General features: G+C 45.5%; 1 protein-coding gene across 1 annotated transcript in view; it reads left to right on the plus strand.

Moving 5' to 3' along the window:
- The window catches only part of LOC121047486, a 46207-nt gene that overhangs the window by 11144 nt on the left and 12690 nt on the right, over positions 1–22373 (plus strand). The window lies entirely within an intron of this gene.

Below are 22373 nucleotides of genomic sequence, written 5' to 3' on the forward strand. Positions count from 1 at the left end.
ATGACGGTCGCAGCTGATAATCCTTGTCGTGACGTCACACGTATGAGCCACGGTCGTCTCCACGCGCTCTCTAGTGCTGCTCTTGTTCGGTGCCTAGGGACGCGTAGGGATTTTTCGTCCCCTCAACGAAAAACGTCACGAAGACAGACGGATCTGCGGCTTTGTGAGAAAAGGAAACTTTGCAGCAATCTTTCGGCTCCTCCCCCCCCCCCCCCCCCCCTATGTCATAACGCAAAGAATATTTTTGTTGACGAGTTTAGCGACCCAGGGTCGCTAAACTCGTGCAGCAAATCATTCTTCGCTTTTTGACGTAGCGGGGGGAGTGACCAAAAGAACGCCGCAAAGTTTCCTCCTCCCTGCGCGCGCTCAACTTCGCAACTTTTGACGAAAAATCTCCCGCGATCCCTAGGCGGGGCACGAGCGCACGAGACAGCGCGGGGAGGCGAGCGTTCACGCCGCTCGCTGTACGTTGTCTTTGAGCTCTCTAGCGCCGACAATCCCGTCATGCCTCGCCCAGGCAAGGAGCAAGAGCAGACGACGAGAGTTCGTCTGCTACGATGCGGCATTCGCACAGTGGAACTAAAAGAAAAAGTTGGTTTTCTGCTCGATATCGCGTCCCGCGGGCCACAAACTCAAACGCGAGCTTGAATTGTAAGCGTCTAATATTTCACGAAGGGAGGAATCGACGGCCCGTGTTTTATTTGCAAAATTTGAGTCGTTTTGTAACCGTACAGACGCTGAAGCCTAGCAGTGTGTAATGAAAGGCCCAGGACAACCACAGAGGCCGCGAGATCAAGCATCATTTGTGTATGGGTGAAAGGTGGAAAATTTTTCGACGAAGCTGCCACAGCTGAAACCTGTGACGCATTCACTCAGCGTCCGGGAAGGCTAATCATGGAGACTATAGCGTCATATAGTAATAATAATATTTTTTTTCAATACTGATGATAATATAACATTACATAAGTCAAACTATTATCATTTAGGAAGTGTTTCGAGAGAAAATTTGAATCCATATGCTTCAATCTTGATCGATGATTCAAAATTTTATCTGAATGAAGAACCTATGTCTCGTTAAAAAACGCTCTTATTGGCAGATTATATGTTTGAGTTTCTGTCGTGCACGAATTCATTAAAAAAAAAAAAAAAACTAAAGCGCCGATAAAACCGAGGTAGATTGTGAAAAAAAATAAATGAAGACATTCGTTTAGTTGTTTCTAATATTTTCAAACAACGTTGCGACTAACTTCTTTTTCCACACAGTCATGCAAGCCGGAAGTCCTTGAAGAACTGGTGAAATGGAAGTTGGATTTGGAAGAGATGGTGAAACCTAAAAAATAAGCTCCGCCCGGTTCTTCTAAGTGAGACTATCCGGTGCCTTGGTTGCCCGAACGTTTGTGAGCAGAAATAAAAAAAATAAAGTAAATATGTACCGGACCTCTAATCTGTTTGAGCGTCATTGGTAAGAACAAGCTCTTAGTTTTTCTTATGACGACATCCCCCGTTATTCGCCTGTTGGAGAATAATCTTACGGTGCCTCGGACGTGTCTTCGACCGGTGTGTATAGCACCCTATTCCGCCCATGCATCGCAAATGGTCCGGAAGGGACAGCAAATTGCGATACAGGAGACGCCGTGTCACGCCGCTGGACGTTTCGTTCACTGTTTGTCGTATTAGTTCTGGCGAAAAGTAGAAGAGAACGCAATGGACCCTTTTCAGAAGTCTTAGTAACCTTGTGCAGTCCCAAGAGCTCCAATATCTGCGCTCCAATGGCGGGGATAAGAGATCATACTCGGTTAAATCAAGGCCGCTCGATTTCGTGAATCAAAGGTGACGTAAAAGGACCCACATTTTTTCCCCTTTAGGCTTCATGGTTTCGAAGATGTTCGATTTTTCTGGTGTGGAGAAACTGTGTAGTGCCGCCATTAGAGCGTCGGGCTGGGTCCTGCATAGGGCGGTTAGACTGTCTTTCGGAAAGGGTGTATTGTCGCTGAGCAGAGCAGGCAGCTAAACTCGTGGAGCAAAACATTCTTCGCTTTTTGACGTAGCGGGGGGAGTGACCAAAAGAACGCCGCAAAGTTTCCTCCTCCCTGTGCGCGCTCAACTTCGCAACTTTTGACGAAAAATCCCCCACGATCCCTAGGCGGTGCACGAGAGCACGAGACAGCGCGGGGAGGCGAGCGTTCACGCCGCTCGCTGTACGTTGTCTTTGAGCCTTTTAGTACAGTGTACCTCTAGCGCCGACAATCCCGTCATGCCTCGCCCAGGCGAGGAGCGAGAGCAGACGACGAGAGTTCGTCTGCTACGATGAGGCATTCGCACAGCGGAACTGAAAGAAAAAGTTTGTTTTCTGCTCGAAATCGCGTCCCGCGGGCCACAAACTCATGCGCGAGCTTGAATTGTAAGCGTCTGATATTTCAAGAAGGGAGGAATCGACGGCCCGTCTTTTATTTGCAAAATTTGAGTCGTTTTGTAGCCGTACAGACGCTGAAACCTACCAGTGTGTAATGAAAGGCCCAGGACAACCAAAGAGGCCGCGAGATCTAGCATCATTTGTGTATGGGTGAAAAGTGGAACATTTTTCGACAAAGCTCCCACAGCAGAAACCTGTGACGCATTCACTCAGCGTCCGGGAAGGCTAAACATGGAGACGTCGCCCGAGACTCAAGCAAAGTCATATTTGAACGGCAGCTATCTTGCCCCGTCATATTTTGTTTTGAGAAAGCTCTCGTTCTCAATGCCCTCACCAGGGAAATAAAAAAGTCTTACGAAACGTATTGCTAGATGTTCCAAAGAACCAGATTTAAGCCGTATTCTTTCAGTGGTTCACTTATAATACTATGCTTAAAACGAAGCAACCTCTTGGGCGTACAGTGCCATCAATTTTCTCAAGTGTATGCTGTTTTGTAGTCTGCTGGTTTCGGAAACTTACATCGTCTGTAGATATCCCTGACAGCCGAGTTGCCTAATTGGAAGTCATCGCCAATGTAAGTTCCGCGTTGCAGCCACCAACGTTTATAGATAAACGATGGCAGCCACTGGGCACTCTCGCATTCCCACCCATCACGTCGAACAAAAAGGCGCTAGTTTCGGTTTGAGGTCGGTACTTTTCTATAACATCTATGGCGACAACATAAGTCTGCACATTCGGCAAGTTCGCTCGGGGCCTGTTCTCCGTGCAGCACTTCGCGGGTGTAATGCATTAGAACTCTCACAGTGCAAGTCTGGATCGCGAATCGGGAGCCCGTCACTGGCCTCACCGGCGGCCATTGCTTGACGACAGGCAATACGCCGCGTCCTGTCTAGTTCTCCCTACGTTTTTGTCCTTGTTGCTTTGGCATATTACACCATGATGCAATACACGCAAGTCTAAGGGAGAAACACGCAAAAATTGGAAGCTTGTACGCGGTGCTCGCGGGCGAGCATTTTATGACGTGCTGCGATGATTATGTCGGGTTCTTGGAGGTCAAATAGACATTCGTGAAGCGTTTGAACATCGATTAAAACAATAATCGGCCGGAGTACCATTGATTTTTCCAACGTCGCCTGCTTCGATTGGTAAATAAATGGCACGTTCAGCGACTGAACGGCACGCTCCGAGTTTCAGTTTGTCATGGAAGCCCTCACAGCAGTTCAAAGAAAAAGCTTTCACCATGAAGCACTATGTCCAAGCGGTTAAAACGATGCGAATGTCCCCAGTAAAGGCCTTCTAACTTACCGTTTGCTGAGCTTTGATGACTCCGAAATCACGGATGACTCCACAATAACTCTCGGTAGCCCTTGTCTTATTAAGCACATCTCAGTTAACGCCCAACAAAGTCGCCCTCGACCCTCAACCACACAACATTTGGTTAAACAAGATTGGTGTTCTAACGCGTTTAATATTCTTGCCCACAATATTAATTGCTATTTGCGGAAACACGATAGAAGTTTCATGGTAGAGAACAACCTACTAACGTTATAAAATTGAGTTTTCCCGTTTCTCCTATAGCATGCATAAGATCGTGTCAACCGATGACTGCCGGTAGTGCCGCTCGACCCCAGCAATACAGGCCTCTATCCGCGATCTAGCCTCCTAAAAAATCAGTGGTGCCCGTGCTATTAGGCATAAATCGTTTATTTGCATGGGTATACTTATACCTGCCGGACGTCGTGACGAGGCGCAAAACCGTACATCTGGCCAATATTAAAGCCGGCTTTCGGCCGAAATTGCCTCGACACTCGCCAAGAAGCAACGTGCTGTTTCGGCGACTGGTTTGTGTAATTTATTTGTTCAGCCATATCATTGGGTACCGGGCCACTGTGTTCACCCCAAAAAAGAAATGTACTGTGGTAATTACACCTTGACGAGAAGCAGGCATGTTGACAGAATTTTGTTTAAGGGGGGGGGGGGGGGGGGGGCGCCCATGCTCTGTGAGGGGGAGGGGGGAGGGGAGGCCCCAGCAAAATGGAAGATTTCGGGGGGGGGGGGGGGCCTTATGCCCCCCCCCCCCCTTGGTTACGCGCCTGACGGGAAGGGGTATTGTAGTTTTACATCTTTATAAAAAGGTGTAGTGCATTATCACACGTTTTAAGAAACGTGTTTAAAAAAATCACACATTTTTAAAGGAGTGAGGTTTACATTTTTTATAAGGTCTATTGCTACACTTATTAGGGTGTTAGTTATGGGACACCCAACTTAAATGTATAGCCTGATGAGAAGGGGTATTGTAGTTTTACATTTCTATAAAAAGGTGTTGTGCATTGTCACACGTTTTAAGAAACGTGTTTAAAAAATCACACATTTTTAAAGGTGTGAGGTTTATATTTCTTTTATAAGGTCCATCGCTACACTTATTAGGGTGTTAGTTATGGGACACCCCACTTACATCTATAAAGGTGTGAAAATGTTTAAGGTGTATGTACCTCTAACGGAAGAAAATCTCTTTCATGTGATTACATCGCGTGCCGATGAAACGATCTGTCGATGACACGTCGTTCGATGAACTGATTTGACCGCCAATGAATGACGACTGCCAGTAGAATTTCGGGGAAATAATTCTGCCGGCTGCCGGGAGACTCGACCCTACCCAAGAATTACCCAGGTTTTCGTTTGTTTCCCAACATCCTGAATTATATACCAGCTTATTAGTACCTCTTCGGATATTACAGAACAAAAACAAAAACAAAAAACTATTGCAGCCGCAAAAACTCTGACAGCCCGGCTCACAGTCATGTGGGAGACTGACAGGTGCTCGTCAGTCGCCGCCATGCCTTGAAACCTACCGGTTCCGAAGAACCGGAGCGCGCAGAGAACTTGTTGTTCCAAAGTCATGGTAGACGCGATTGTCCGCCGCCTCGAAGTCCGGGCGCCCAACGAAGCTCGTCGCAGAGTCAACGCACAACGGCTTTCGATAGCCGGTACTGTCGCCGAAAGTCGTCGTCGGGGAGTCGGAAGGCGTCCCCGGTGGTCTCAGTAGCGACGCCGACGGTGGCGGAAGATAAGCTCGGCCGCAGCGTACGGCACCGCCATGTTGACAAAGTTTAACTTCACCTCGATCCGAAGCGAAGATCTCGAGCTCAAACCACGGCTCTCGCAAAGTTCGGAAACGTCACTTTGACGTCAGCGACAACTTCGACAAACGAGGTTTCTTTTTTACACAAACTTCGGAGGGATTTTGAGCGTCAGCAGGTCGCCTAGGGACAATCTGCAAAGCATTAATTTTAGCTTGGCGTAGGGATGCAGGGAGAAACGGGCGCTACGTCATCGGCGAAGCCGTTTAATCAGCGGGCTCCTCGCGCCCCTCACACGCCGCACGCGCGCCTCGGTGAACTTTGCTACATTCTGCCTCTCTCAAAGAAACGAGCGTTCGAATGATTGACACCTCGCTCGGCGCGACGTCAGCGTCGCGAGAGTCCAATTAGCGCGTTCCGCAAACTTCGGGCACAAAGTTGTGCTTGACGAGTTTAGCGACCCTGTATAGAGGTGCCACCACACACGGTTTATCGCGTTGATGTACCGGTATGGAAGGCGATCCCATTGTCCTCTGTTGGTTAAAAATCAAACTAACCAAGGGGAGGGGGGGGGGGGGGGGGTTGACCTTATCCTGTAGGTTTTCTCATTGAATTCGGCTGATAAAGCACTCTGCTAATAATAGTAAGAAAGGTTATTACTTCTGCAGATTTACTCCAGCTTGCCCACCACTATTGTTACTTAACGAATAAGTGGTATTCATTGGGCGCCATATTTGAGGGAGATGTTTATAACGCATGCTCAGAACGAGCTCATATTAATAGCCTGCTAAAACCGGAAATCTGGGTAAGGAGGGGGGGGGGGGGGTATGCACGTTGCGAAAGAGCTGCGGAAGCTCGCCACCAGGACGACCACCAAGAGGGCCGAAGAAGCCGCGCCCACAGCCATGACCGCCGGTGAATACTCCATATGAATACAGCGCTGGTGCCAATGTAGTGACACGCCATATGCCAGATGTACAGCCGCCTCGGTGGCTCCGAGGCGAGAGCGCCGGCCTACGGATCCCCAGGTGGCGGGTCCGAATCCCGACCGAGGTGCCCGCAAGCTGACGGAGGCTTATTGCGGAGAAGGCGCCGTGTAACCGAGCTTTCGGTTGCACGTCAAAAGATCCCCAGGTGGTCCAAATTAATCCTCAGTCCTCCGCTGGGGCGTGCCAGATGCTTTCGTAGGTTTGGCACGTAAAACCCCCAAATTTGACTTTGATATGCCAGATGTACGATGATTGAACGTGCTGCAAATGTATCACTACATAAAAATAACTATAGTGCGTTTAAGGGTTATACTGGGCGCGTTAAGTCCGTGCTCCGGAGCGCGAGAGTTTGGCGCTCCTTCCACTAAACGGACAGGAAAAAAATTGGGTTGTGTGTGTGTTTTTATACAGCCTAGAACTTGGTCTGCCTCACAGGGGCGACGAGTCTCCCAGCTGTAGATGAAAAATTTAACCAGTGCGGTACAGCCGCTAGCCTGGGGTCTTTAACGTGCATCACGCAGTAGTGACACACGACCGCACGCCGGTACGATGCTCATCCAGATCGAAACGGGCAGGGGTGGGGCTCGAACCCAGGATCCCTGGGTTCTGCAGCGCGAGCTTTCGCTCCACGTGCTCCGAGCTGGTGTGCGCTAGACCACTCGGCCACCGATCCCCCCTAAACGGACAGGAGTGCCACCGGAGACTGACACTCGAGCGCGCTCTTCGTGCACCGAGAATTTCTCGGAGCGCGAGTGACTTCTTCGCGCTCCGTGACGTCACGTAAACAAACAAGATGGCTGCGCTGCTGTTGAGACCGTCGAGACGAGAGGCGTAGCCGGACCGCTGCCCCTTTTCAGTTGATTAGTGCTTAATCCAGCCGGTAAAAACAATTTGATTTGAAATTCAAGACAGCAATTAGCGTTCCGAAAGAGGTTTGTTCGTGCATTTCGCCTGAAAATGAAATTCATCTGTCAACAGGGTTGGGCAGTATCGCGATACAAATGTATCGCGATAGTATTTCTGAAGTACATTTCGTATCTGTATTTCTGTATCGCAATACATTTTTTCCACCAGTATCCGTATTACTGTATCGAAATACATTTGGAATGTTTGATTGTATCGCGATACATTTTTTCCACCAGTATCCGTATTACTGTATCGAAATACATTTGGAATGTTTGATTGTATCGCGATACAATCAGGGTGAGATGTATTTCATTACACTTCTTGAGAAATACTCCGCCCCCCTCCCTTTTCCCGAATAAAAACAAAAACAAGTCCGAACGCATTTTTTTTTTTTTTTGTATTACTTCTCAGGGCACCATGGTCAAGAAAATGCTGGAACATTGTTGCTATGCTGACCAAGGTTCCTTCCGATTCTCCAAACTATTTTTCCATGCGTCCTCCTTTCTCTTAAAGTTTTGCGTAGTCGGGAACTTGAACCAGGTGGCGCGCCAGGAGTGGAGTCGGAGCATCTTCTGCCGCAGGTCCATAGGTAGGGATTTCTTGAGTGATTGTTTGCTAGCATCCAATGTCCGCTTATAAATGTCTCTCTTGCCTTAGCGTACGCAGTACACCTTGCGGGGAAAGCTGAGTCACGGTTCGTTGCAGCACGAGCCAGGCGGTGGTTGATTCCAAATAGTAGGATGACACACGCAGTGAAGTTCAACACGTATTCGAATGATTCTGCGGCTGCGTCCGTAATATTGCACGGCTCAGGGGTACGTCATCAGCCAACGAAAACGTGACGCGCTGCTCTGGTGATCCGCAGAGCCTTTTATACTGGGAGAGTTCGGCGGGTGGGAGGGGCTTACGGCCCGCTAGGTCTAGCGGACTCAGCGGGCGCCGCTTCCGCCATGATGTGCCTCCCGGCGAGTGGGTCCCCATTGACATGCGATGAATACGCGTGTAGGTTTTGCCGTTTGCGCTTTTTTTGGCGTAAGGAGAAAGTCGAAAAATCAAGCATTTTGTTACGTTAGTCATACGTTAATCCTAAACTTACCTCGCACAATCGAGAACTCGGCTTCCAGTCAGCCCTTCTTGGTTTCCCAGATCTTGTGCCTTGCGCGGTTTTCTTTTCCTTGCGGGAACCGGTACATCCTGAACCCCTTTTTCGCGTTGTTCGAGCACCCAACGGCACTGCAGCCCCCCATTTCTTTTTCATCTAACGTCTGGCAGAGCGCAGCGCAGAACGATCATTTCCGTCGTCGTCTCTAGCTCCATGGAGTCTAGCGAGCCGATTGCCGGCTCGAGTCAGTAGGGCAAACGGGTTTTATCAGCCGCCACCAGCCGTACACCAAACAAGGGTGAAGCTTGCAATTTAAGGTTATAATTATAATGCAATTAAATTCAAAGGTGCAATCAAGCTAGACGGCAAGGCACATCATGGCGGATGCGCACAGTTGCCAGACTGTTTGATCAGTGCTGCCAGACTGGCGGCTGGATCAAAGAACCGCCGAACTCTCCAAGCATAAAAGGCTCTGGTGATTCGAAACCCAAAAAGGAATCCAAACGTGGCCTCGCGGTGCGGGCCCAGACTTCGTACACCTGCAACTCGTTTCGAGCGCGCTGCTTCTCGGAGAGCTCGCACCTGTGCCGTCAATATCAGGTCGAATACACGAGGTCTCTGTTTGGGTGATGCTAGGCGAAACTTGGGGACTGCAATCCATGCGTCGGTGGCGGAGGGTCGGCAGGAAGAACCTTCACAACAGGGATGCCACCGTATCGTTTTGTCAACCGTAACAGAAGATGGGACAGATGTTCAGGATGCTTCAAGTGGTTCACTATTCTCGAAAATTCTAAATGACACTGCCTGCACGACCTTGAACGAGGTAATCTACAACGAAACTACGTATTGTACTTTCATGGAGCAGCGTGATAAAGTTTCATGTTCAAGGCCACCTCCTACAGATAAAGAATACCAGTTCATTCCACCGCGACGTCATGTGATCAATGTTGGCAGGGACGTCCCCATTGAACGTCCTCATTGGATTGGTGATGTTTTGACGTCATAAAATTTATTTAGCGGTCAAAGTCTTTTCGCATGCCTCGTCAGGTAGACAGTATGTCAGGGAAGGGACCGCGGTCAGTCCTTGATGGAACCTTTTTTTAGCCCATTGAAGACTCCTCGCCGTCCGAAACCACTACCTTCAAGGCAAAGTGCCAAGCCTACAGGAAATTAATTTCGGGATCAAAAACTTCCACTTCAAACTTCAAGCTTCATCTCAGTTTACGTCTCAAACAAATGTGAAAAATGTATCGCAGTATCAATATTTCTGTATTTGTATTTCTGCCTTCCCTAAAATGTATTCCTGTATTTGTATTTCCAAAGACTTTTTGCCTGTATTTAAAATGTATTTCCGATACGTATCGCGATACATTTTTAAAGATGTATTTTAGTATCAGTATTTTAGTTACTATTTTAATGTATCCCAGTATTTGTATTTCCAAATACAATTTTGAGTATTTCTGCCCAATCCTGTCTGTCAAACGGTAGCGTGCCGATAGCACAGCGACAGAAAAGTTGTCGAGATGAGGAGACATTCGGACCGCTCTGTCCCTTTTTTAATGCTTAGCCCAGCGAATAAAGATACTTCGATTTGAAAGCCGAAACATCAGTGAGCGTTGACGAAAAGGTTTGTTTGTGCGTCTTGCCTGAAAAACAAATTGATCTATCGAACGAGGTGCCGATAGCTCGGCGACAGAATAGTTGTGATGAAAAGCAGGGTGTCGAACCGGAACCGAACCGAACCGAAAACCGGAACCGAACCGGTGTTTTTTCCGGAACTGAACCCGAACCCGAACCGTTAAATTATTATCGCGATGAACCCGAACCGGAACTGAACCGGAAAAAAAAATAACGGTTACCGGCTCATGTCAAAACGGTTCGGCCACGCGCTGTTGACAATGAATGTGCTATCAATGCCATTTGTTTTTTAAGTGCCGTCAACTGACACACACCTCGCTTACATATTTTTCTTCTCCACTCAGTTTTAGGAATATAAACGCTGCGTCCATGAATCTTGACAAACGCTGCATCCATGAATCTTGACATAGGAACCAGTATTGCGCTGGTCGCGGCTTGCACGGAAGAAAAATGATTGGAAGGCTGTGCAAAAAAAAAAAAAAATAATAAAAAAATAAATCGCGTCACGGTATTTCATTTCCTTACAATCTCGTAAATCCTAAATGCTGCTGTGTGCTCATTTCATAACACGTTTCTAGAACGCGCGAGTTCTTGAAGCTTGCTTTGATCGGAATGAGAAAAGAAAAGACTGTGGAGTTTGATAATAGAGAGTTTTAGTAGATCGTTCCGATACCTCCGATAGCCCCGATAACGATACTATGCATGTGCAAGGGAGGCGGTGGCGGAGTATCGGGATATCGTTATCGGAGTCATGGGAACGATGTACTAAAACTCTCTAATAATGCATCCGGTTTCGTATAGGCACTTAGAAGCTAACATATTTGTGAGACAGCGAACTCTTCTATTTTAATATTTATCCTATTACGTCCTTCTGGAGTTGCGTTCGGTGAAGTGTTTTTCATATTCCGTATCTTGTTTAATGAAAACTTCTTTAAGGGTCTAATTTGAGTTACTGAAGGCTAGTTCAAATAAAGAAAGCTGTATTTTCTCCCCACTGTTCCTTCAATTGCTTGCACGCCGAGGTGGCGGGATAGTTAGCGAGTTCTACTTTGTAAGGAGGTCGCGGATTTTACAGCTACTGCGTCGGACCCAATTAGATGAAGTCCGAATGCGTAAACGTCGGTGAGGTAACCTTTGAGTGCACATAAAGAAACCATTCCTGGTAGAAATCCCTGAGCCTTACACTACGATGTATCCCGTTTCGTATGTGCTGATTTCAGATGTTTTATTTGTAATTTATTTTGATGTTGCAATTTGTCATTTATAATTTCCGAACCGGTTCGCGAACCGGTTCAGCGCCCCGAACCGGTTTGCGAACCGGTTCGCGGATCGAATTAATCGAACCGGAACTGAACCGGAACAAAATAAATTTACCTGAACCTGAACCGTAACCGAACCCGTATTTTTTTCGGTTCGATACACTGATGAAAAGACAGTCAGACAGCTGCCTTGCTTAGAATTCTTAGCCCAGCCGCAGCGAATAAAGATACTTAGATTGGAAAGCCGAAACACCAGTTAGCGTTGCGGGAAAGGTTTGTTCATGCATTCCGCCTAAAAACGAATTGGCGTACTATCGAACGACGGTGTGCCGGTATCGGCGTAGCTTCCATCCCGCTGCGCGACGGAACCGACGGAACCAGGGAATCTCTGACAAATTTGGGGGTTTCCTGCGTCGATGAGCGGGTTCAAGAATGTTGTCTTTAATTTAAATCGGAACAGCATGCATGGTCAATAAATAGATCGGCCAAGGTAACCTTCCAGGAATGTGCACGCAAACCTTTCAGAAATATGAAAACATTCGTAGAAACTTCATAACGTCGCCGTCTCTTTTGCTTTAGACTCTGCTGCTCCACACGGGCCTAATTATTTATCTCCGAAATATTTTCGGCTTCTGCCACCCGTATTCACGGTTGGAAGGAATTCGTGTGGCTCGTTGATAGTTTCTGGCCGGGTTCCAAAACTTACTCGATCCAACTCTAGGGTAAAGGTGGTCATCGAAAACCTACCCGCGTCCAGCGTTTCTCTATTTTTCTTGTCACGTGACATAATCTGCCAGGGTAACTTAAATCCATTCGAGTAGGTTTGGAACGCAGCCTCGGTGTGTCGCGCTCTTGTACGCTATGCGCCGTTTAGTTGCTGCGCTCGGAGCATGAAACTCGGAGCGTCGGAGTAGGAGTAAAGAAGCGCCGACTTAACGCGCTCACTGCCAGCGCAACAAATAGGCGCAATTCTTCTGGCCGAAATAGCAGCTAAGGGTTTATTACTCACCTGGTAATATTGCCGGTGTTTTGATACCTTCGGGACGCGGAAACCCGGTAAGCTCAGAAGTGCCAAGACACCGCTGCATCTGTCAGGCTCAGATGAGCCAGAGCCGGATGTTCGGACGAGCTTACGTGGGTTGCATCGTGTGCGAATTATTCTGTAGACGCGGCAGCCGTAGGATGGTGCTTCCTAAATAGTTGTGCGGAGAAGCTCCGGTTCTTGCACGGGGGCTGTGAACAGACCCTTTTGAAAACTCAGAGTCACCTTTCGGCACTCTCAAAAGCTCCAATATTGCTGCTGTGACGGCGGTGATAGGAGGTGATGCCCGGCTATATTAAGCACCCTCAAGTTAGTGAATCGAAGGTGTCGTAAAAAGACGAACATCTTTTTTTTTCTGTTTTATGCTTTCGAAGACGTTCTCTTTTTTCTGGTGTGGAGAGCCTGTGTAGTTGCGCTGGAGTGTACTTTCCAGTACACTCTACCCAGACAACACTTGGACATCCCCAGGATGTCCTCAGCACAGCCTTTTGAGGACATTATGATGTCCTGAGGATGTCCTCAAATGATCCTGGAAACATCCTAAAAACGTCCTATTGTCCGGCCTTAGGACATCCTCAGAACGTCCTCAGGAGGGCAGCCAAGGATTTTTCTAGTACATTTTTAGGACAATGCACTGCAGGTGCAGCTGTTCACTGAGCTGTTAGGATGCTTTCATTTTTATTGTTTCTAGGTTTTCTTCAACTGGATTTTGAACCTGAAGATGCCTGCAGGAGCTGCCTGCAGGAAAAATATGCTTTGTTGTGCACTATTTTAAAGTGAAATTCACACACTAATTCTAGATCACTAGTCAGTGAGAGGCTAAGAACACAGGGCAAGGGAAAGGAGGAAAAAAGCTGGCGGAATGCTGAAGAGGAGAGACAAAAACCTCTCCCCTCCAGCATCCTGTCGGCTTTCTCCTCTGCGTATTTCTTTGCGCTATGTTCTTAGCCTGTAACTATGACCATGATCGTGCTATTTATTATTGCAAACAAAGGTAACTGTTCAAGAAATACTTTATTGCAGAGCAAATGTTATACATGACTTTTTCAACCAGACGTGCAGTCTGGGTTCGCATCTTGGCCAGCACTAGTCCAAATAGTGAGCGGGATCTGCAGAAAAAAATCAATTCCATAAGCATTAATAATAAAAACAGGTAATATGAGAAACTTACCATCATGTCGAACATCTCCGGCCTTTGACTGAAGCTTTTTCAGTTTCTCTCCAGCGTGGCGCAGCCATACTTTGATGATGGTCTCCACGTCAGCTTTGTTTGCGCACTCAACATTTGATTTCACTGCTCCTAAAACATTGATTTGTGGTGACAGTCACAGCAGAAAGCTAAGATGGTCTAGAAAAAAATCACAATTAATGTTCGTGCGAGGAAGATACCCTTGCTACCGAGTCTACTTTCGCACAGTTGGAAAGCTCGAAGCATTCGTTTACGCGCCGGCATCTTTCCTGTCGAAATCGCCGTTCATTGCTTTCCGCCATTTAGAATAATTCATCTAAAAACACACTAACCTTTGTCTCCTGCCTTGCATTGCTGCCATCATCAATTTGGATGGAACAGCGCGGATATACAGACTCGCAGCACTGACTAACAACTCAGTGATATATAATTTTCTTCTTCCTCAAATCGTCATCATCTTCTCCTTCACCGTTAATGAGAATATTTTAAACTTTTAAACACAAGAAACCAAATAGCCAATAAACATTAATAAGTAAATAACAAATAAATAAATGACAGCTAAAAGTACATAAAACTAAGAAAATTAAAAAAAATTAAAATAAAGTTAAAAAATATATTTTAGAAAAGAAATTACAATTAAAAAATGAAACTTAAAAAAATATTTCTTTTAATTTTTTAAGTTTTATTTCTTTTTAGTTGTCATTTATTTATTTATTTATTTATTTATTTATTTATCATTTATTTATTAATGTTTATTGACTATTTGGTTTCTGGTGTTTAAAAATTTTAAATGTTCTCATTAACGGCGAAGGAGGAGAAGATGACGATATGAGGAAGAAGAAATATATGACTGAGTTGTTAATCAGCGCTGCGAGTTTGTTTCCTTCTTGTGTGCCTGTGAGTGTGACTGTATCCACGCTGCTCCATCCAAACATGAATTACCATCTAGCCCAAGCATCCACATTATCAAGTCATCATCAACCTCGGCGCTATTTATGTTTCTGTCCTGGCTTGGCTTAGCTTACTTGAGTCTCTCTGATGGGTGGATAATTGCCATAACGGTACACCTTGTAGTAGGCGGTAGCTTGCGCCACCTAGATTGAATGTTGCCAATGGAACTGAATTTCGAAATACTGCGCAAATACAAAACTAATAATAATTGTTGTGCGTCCTGGTTTTATTAAATAATTGTTTGATCAAAACTATAGTTAAAAGATGTCCTAAACTTACGCAACTACATGTGATAATTTGTATGTGAAATTTAGTTGAGCAGTGAACGTGAACTGTGTATACTACCGCTATTTCATTCATTTATTTGTTTAAAAACGTAATCAAATTGAGGACGTATATATTACCTCTAACTTTGTATCCTTCGTCCTCAATAAGTCCTCGGAAGGACGTTTCTAGGATGATCCAGCGACTGACGTTCTCAGGATGTCCTGAGGACGTCTTGAAAACCTTGAGGAGGTTTGTACCTTTCGAGGACGTCCTGAGGATGTCGGGTGTTGTCTGGGTAGTTGCGCCATCAGAGCGTCGGGTTTAGATCTGCACAGGGTCGGTAGACTGATTTTCAGTGAGGGTCTAGGCAGAGAAGAATTGCACACACGCTTTACACGCGAGCCAGATTAAAGAGGCCACTGCTGACTTTCTCTTGTCTTAGTGATATGCCGAGCCATTGAACCAGGCGTTGATGAGCCTCCACAAATGCCAAAGCAAGGGAGAAGGACACAGCGGAAACTAAAATGGCAATAACCTGTCCTGCTGTCTTAATCATGAAGTGAAGTAAACGGAATAAGAGAAAACAAAAACGGAAGGGCAGTTATGGCGCACGCATAGATGATGCAAAGCGTCTATAGGAGGCTCTGACCTCGCTACTGTCGCGCAAATGTTCGCCCCCCCCAAAAAAAAAGAAAAATATATTTATCTGTAAGGAAATTTATTGAGAAGAAGACGACGAAGAAATATCCATCTCAGATTCTTTTGTGAGATTGACGACTTAGCAGTATCTCTCGTCATTATCGTGTACGCAAGTGAAGATTACTGGAAAGTGCTGAGAAAACGTCAGGATTTTGCCTCTACTGCGTCTCCGTGTCGTGAATGTTGACACGCCTGGCTCGTTCAGCTTCCAGAACTGGGTCCTCTGAACGGTCGTCAAAAGGTCAGCCAGATGACACCGGAGACCATCTGGTCGGTCGCAGGCAAGTTTCGAAGATATATTGCTCACAGCTGTTATTATATTGATGATAGGAAAACACTGCATGGGTTTCAATAAAGGGGAAGTCAATAACCGCAAATTACAAGCGCGGCGGTGGAAATGCAGACATTAGGCGAAACGTAAATCTGCGCCCCGAATAAATAAAGAACACGACTAATAATCGCCATTTTCTAACTGACGGCTTCTCGCTAAGGTAGTTCACAATACTTTAAGTGTCAGCATTGCTATGAAGGGAATCAAAATCGGAATTAAAGAAACCATGTTTCGTGTGTATTTGTTTCTGTGAATACGACGGATTCAGACATTTTTAGCGAGTAGTCCGCTACTCAGGCGCACGCCGCCCTGACTTCCCTGGAAACCTGTGCATACAACTCACTCAAAAAAAAAATTATATATATATATATATATATATATATATATATATATATATATATATATATATATATATATATATATATAGGCCGCGCCAACGACTTTTTCTTCCACATGCTTAGGGTAAGGTGAGGTAAAATAAGACGCGGGGCAAAGTGTGACAGTAAGAGCTTAGCGCCATTCATCTCTTCGACAGGCATTCGAACTAAGTTCAAACTTTACATAGAGGTGCCGTGTCCGGTGCATTTTGCATGTGTAAAAATAGAGAGCTATCGGCAAGAGGTTTCAGAAAACATAAATGCGGAGTTAAAGGGGCACTGACACCCCAAAGGTCGTATTTTTTTATTGTCTAAGACGATGCACGTTGTAATTATAGACACGCAAAAAAAAAAAAAAAAACGGCATCGCGAAAAAAATTTTCACACGCGCGCGCGCGCGCGCCTTTTTATTTTTGGCGTTTTCCTCTCCCGCTTTTCGCCTCCTCGCTTTTTTTAATTCGTGACGTCAATAATCATGAAATTTAGAAGCTTTGTAGGCGACATTTCTATAACATTTAATAACGGCAATGATAAAACATGTTTTTTAACGCAATTTCGAACGCACTACGGCCCTTCTTTTTGAAATGCCAAAAATCGGAGTCTGTTGTGATGTCGCCTTCTGGATTTGTATCCTCCCTCGGAAAACATGGCGACGCTCGACGCATGTAGCAGAGGGTGATCGGTGAGTCAAGGAATCGGACAAAGTGGTCTTTTTTAGGTGCCCGATGACTTCTCAGACTTCGAAAAGGAAATCGTCAAACGGTCAAAACAACCGGGTTTGGTGTCTGTGTATCGTAGTTTCGGTTGTGACACCGCCGGGGCACCGTCGTCTGCTCGAAGCGATAGGCAGCACTGCACGGTGGTTCCCGCGACGCCGGCGCCCTTCTCCCGCTCTCACGTCCTCGCTTTCGGAGCGGAGGCACGAAAGAAACTGGACTCTCAGGAGCCCTCAAATGTTGACGTCACTCCACTGGCGTGGATCGCGCGGGCACTTCAAATGCGGCTTTTAGAAAATGTTTCTTTTTTTTTTTTTTTTTACTTTACAAATGTTATAGTCCCAAGTTTCAATTTTTGAGGGCAATGTCCAGGCATCGTTTTTAATCCTTTCAAACAATAAAAAAAAAGATAGAATTCTAATGTGTCAGTGCCCTGCCGAAAGAGGCACAACATTCAGCGCGACGTTTCGCTTCGAGACGTGCACCCCGGTTGGCACCGATTATTCTGCCACGGAAAGCCCTAATTTTATTGATAAGCTTTATTCGTTCCGTGTGGACCATATTTTAGAAATCTGTGGTTACGTTTTTTAGCGAAACACTTATCTGCGTAACGGGACATCGCGCATGTCGATAACGCATCAGTCTCCTGGTCAATCCTGAGTAATAATCTTTTTATCCAGGTGTCTAGAATGGTTTGAACGTATAAAAGAAAAACAAGAAGGAGTCTATAGCGCACAAGTGACATGAACAAAGCTCTCGAAAGTGTCAACAAACAGCGTCCCTTCGTACAACTCGCACACGTTGCGGCGTACCGAAGGAAGCGCTTCAAAGGCGAGTAAAATGAACGCGAAAAGCTGTCGCTTTAAAATAAAAAAAGACTGTGCTATAGTAGGCGCGTTCTTTCCGACGTTTCAAGTTTCAACAACATTTCTTCTGTACCTAACGTAGGACAAAAAAACAAAAGCAAGCATGTCGGACAGATTATCGCTGCTCGAACGTCATCTCCCAACAACGGAAAGGTGATGTTGGCGGAACCAACCAAGGACAGGCCTTCCGCTCCCCCCCCCCCCCCATCCCCTCATGCCCCCCCCCCCCCCCTCCCAAAAAAAAAAAAAAAGTGACGTCGAGGAGGGAGATAAATAATGATCCCCCGAGTTGCATGCAGTGTCCGAGCGTTCTGTAGACCGCGCGATGCACACCACAAGAGACTGGCAGTGCCTGGTATGCAAAGAACTTTGGAGTCAAGCAGCCCCGCATTTCTTATGGATCGGCTGCATGGAAGGCAAGGAGTAGGCTCAGGAAGAGTGCGTGGGAGCTCACGCAGTTCGTATCAAATGTTCTTATTGCAAAAGCTGTGTACATATCAGGTTGTTTATTGTTTTAGAGCGCAGCTCTTAGGGGCCTGTTTCCGGCCTGAGAGGCGTCGCCGTCGGCGTAACCGCGCGGTGCATTATGAGAAATGTCCCATAATGCACCGCGCGAGCCCCCCCCCCCCCCCCCGGGGTCACGTGACCCTCCTCCCCTTCATCTGAGGTCACGTGACCCCTCGAGGTCACGTGACTCCCCTGAGGTCACGTGAACCCCGATGACGCGTAATCAGTAACGCCACTGATGACGTCACCAGCATCCGCATCGTCATCGCTGATGACGTCATCAGTGACGTCACTGATGACGTCACCGGCATCCGCATCGTCATCATCACTGATGACGTCATCGGCATCGTCACGTGCCCCCCCCCCCACAATCCCCCGAGGTCAGTTGAACCATCCCCTTCAGTACCCTTCCACCCTCCTCCTCCAGAGCTGCGCTCTAATTCGGCGTTACAGGGAGTTGTAAACGGCTTTCACTTTTTTCCCCGTTAAATTTAGTGGAGAATTGAATTGTTGAGGTCAAGTGACATCAATTTCCCCGTTAAATCTAGCGTAGAAACTGAATTTATTCATAGGCGACTGACACCAAGTTATGTTACGTCATTTTTCCCGCTAAAGTTAGCGGGGAAATGGATTGAAGGAGGACGGGAGAGGAGGCAACGGAGGAGCAGGAGGAGCAGAGGAGAGAATCATGGAGGACAAGGAGAGCGTACGGACGAGGAGGGGCATGACCTCCCCTCCGTACCCTCCCCTCCTCCTCCTCAAAAGCTGGGCTCTAATTTCGCATTACAGAAATTTGTACACATCTTTTTTTTTTCTACTATCGGTGTGTAATAGACCAGTGTAAGCAAGCCAACTGCGCAGGCGCGTGTATTCCGGAAGTGGTGCGGCCGCCATGCTACTTGTGGTCATCGCTTTCTGTTTCCCCGGCTGCATATAGGGCTGCGCGTACATCATCGTGCATTATCGTTTGGGACGCTCCAGTATCAGTTTGGATTCTCCCGCTTGTCTGTAATTCATAAAATTGTGTTGTCTGTGATGCCTTCATTTTTCACCAAGCGCATAAAAGCAGTTCCAGTTTTTTTATCACTTTAGAATCGCACTGTCGACTGTTTCGTCGTCGCCTGTTTCTTTGTCTTCGTGAACGTGTCAACCCACTGCGTTCGCGCGGTGGTCCCCCTGCGGCAACAAGAAAAACAACGTCTCAATGAACTTGGAGACAAGTGAACACCTGGTTCAATAACAAAGAACACGTAAATTCGAGGGTCAATCGGCTTGACACAGCATCAAGTGTCTTGCTGGAAAACTTAGCCTGGTTTGTACTCAGGCTCTTGCATAATGTTCAATCGACAATGAACTAAGAGCTAAATATAGTTTCTTGGCGAGCGATAGTTTTCTAAATGTCGTTTCATTCTGATTGACCGTCAGTGCGACAGGGTGCAGATGAACAGCGAGGTGAAGCCTGTACACAAAGAGGGAACGATCTACAGAAAGACCATACCTGATGCGCCGTAACCCCTCGCATCTGTCAAAAAGAAGCAACCATGCCAGATACCTGAAAACTTTGGGTGGAAACGCGTTTTCGTGTACAGTTTTTATTCCGTTTTATTTTGTTTGCGCAAGCTCCGAGTGCGAACAGACGCCTGAAGGGGAAAGCCTTTTTGCAGAATGAATTAGTAACGCCAGCCAAAATCAAGTGGCACAATAGACCACGGAAAGGTGGGCGAGGTTCGTTTGCTACCTTTTTGGCGGTAAGTGTAGCACTTCTATATTGCATTATGCGGTGTTTTCCCGTTTTGTTTTGAAAAAAAAAGATAAAGACCGCTTTCAAAAAAAGTTTTTATTTCACGTGATGCATATCGGGAATCACTGCTCTTTCTTTAGTAATTGTCCTGATTTTTTAAAGCAGAGTTCTGCTTAAAACATGTCGTCGCAATAACAGTTGCGATGACATCGAGCAAAAGGTATATTTAAAACGGCCGCCGCAAAGCAGTGCGGAGGTCCTTATAGAGATACCAACGAATAGCATTAGTCAATTTCAAAGAATACAGAAACCAATTAACAACGGAAATTAGAAAATCTAAAAGAATTTATTATTCTAGTCTGTTTGATGCTGAGTGTCTAAAAAAGGCCGATATATTATGGAAACGTATAAATAGTGTTTTCAATTCGTCTTACAAGCCAGAAAGTTTCGAAAATTTTAAACATAATGGAGAGGTCTTAAGTGCCTCAAACCTGGCAAACGTATTTAACAATCATTTTGTGAATATCGGGAACAACTCTTATTATCATGAAGCGTCAGAAAATATTAAGCCTATCTCGGAATCGCTCTTTATGTACCCCACATATGAGACTGAAGTGTGTTCCTCTATTATGTGTCTGAGTAACAGTGGCAGTCGTGATGCGGATGATTTACAAATTAAACCTGTAAAATATGTAGCAGATATTATTGCCCCATATATAACATACATATACAACCTCGCAATATCTTCCGGTATCTTTCCTAAAAAAATGCAAATCGCGAAAGTTGTAGCTTTATTCAAATCAGGAAACAAAAATGAGTTAGGAAATTACCGTCCTATATCCATTTTTCCAGTATTCTCAAAAGGGTTAGAAAAGATTATTCACTCCCGCATTATTAATTTCTGTGATAAGCACTCGCTCATTACTGACTGTCAATTTGGATTCCGAAAACATAGATCAACAGAAACAGCCTTATTAGTTCAAAAAGAACATATACTTAGAAATTTCGAAGACAAAATTTTGACGCTTGGATTGTTTTTAGATTTCAGCAAAGCATTTGATTGCATAAATCATTTAATCCTGCTAGATAAATTATTTTCTTATGGCATTCGCGACCTTCCACTCACACTAATTAAGTCCTATTTACAGCATCGCTCCCAATTTGTGCAAATTAAAAGTCAGAGATCAACACCTTTAAATATATTATCAGGAGTTCCCCAGGGAAGTATCCTCGGGCCACTTCTTTTTTTGTTATATATAAATGACATAGTGAAACTCGATTCAAGTTGCAAATATATTATCTATGCAGACGACACCAGTGTATTTTTTTCAGATTCATCCGAGGAGGGTCTTGTAAATAAAGCAAATGCGTTTCTTATAAAATTAAAAACATGGGCTGAAGTAAATTGTTTAACTATTAATGTCTCAAAAACAAAAGCAATATTATTTCGCCCACGTGGTTCGAGCGATAGATTATACAATCCTCTCAAATTTGGATCCTTGCACATTGAATTTGTAAATAGTGTTAAAACACTTGGAGTTATTTTTTGTGATAATATGCTCTGGACTAACCATATAAGAAAGCTCTGCTCTAAACTGGGTAAATCTGTAGGAAATATGAACAAACATAGACATGTTCTACCGAAAAGCGTAAAAAGGGTTTTATATAACTCATTATTTTATTCCCATTTGTGTTATTGCAATCTCGTCTGGGGAAATACGTCTGATTCAAATTTAAATATGATACATTTATTGCAAAAAAAGGTGATACGAATAATAGCAGATGTTTCTTACATTCATCACACCGAATCATTGTTTCAATTATATAGGATCCTTAACATACAGCAAATTTATAACTACCGTTTAACAATAGCTTACAGAAATGCTACTTACGGCCGTTCCAGTACAATTCTTCAACTATCTGAATTAAAAGAAACAGAGAATCATTACCCGTCTAGACATCACCAACCTTGGAAAATTCCGAAATGCAGGACAAATTATGGAAAACAAACAATACGTTATGCTAGTCAGGTTGTTGCCAGACTTAGCACTTCAATTATACTAGAAACGCCGCGGTCCGCCGCCAAGGTCCGGGCAAGAAAAGTCGCTTGGCATTTCTCACAAGCGCGGGCCGCGGACCGCCAGCGGACCTCGAAAACCGGTGACGTAAGATCACGTGATGCGCGGCCCGCGGACCGAAACAGCAATTTGGTCCGTCATCTGGATACGCCTTAACCACTCAGTCACGCTCGCATTATTTTTATTGAACTCGGCCATGCAAGCGTTCGCTCGTCGACGCGC

This window comes from Ixodes scapularis, unplaced genomic scaffold, assembly GCF_016920785.2.
Source record: "Ixodes scapularis isolate PalLabHiFi unplaced genomic scaffold, ASM1692078v2 PGA_scaffold2__306_contigs__length_199485367, whole genome shotgun sequence".
NCBI classification, from domain to species: domain Eukaryota; kingdom Metazoa; phylum Arthropoda; class Arachnida; order Ixodida; family Ixodidae; genus Ixodes; species Ixodes scapularis.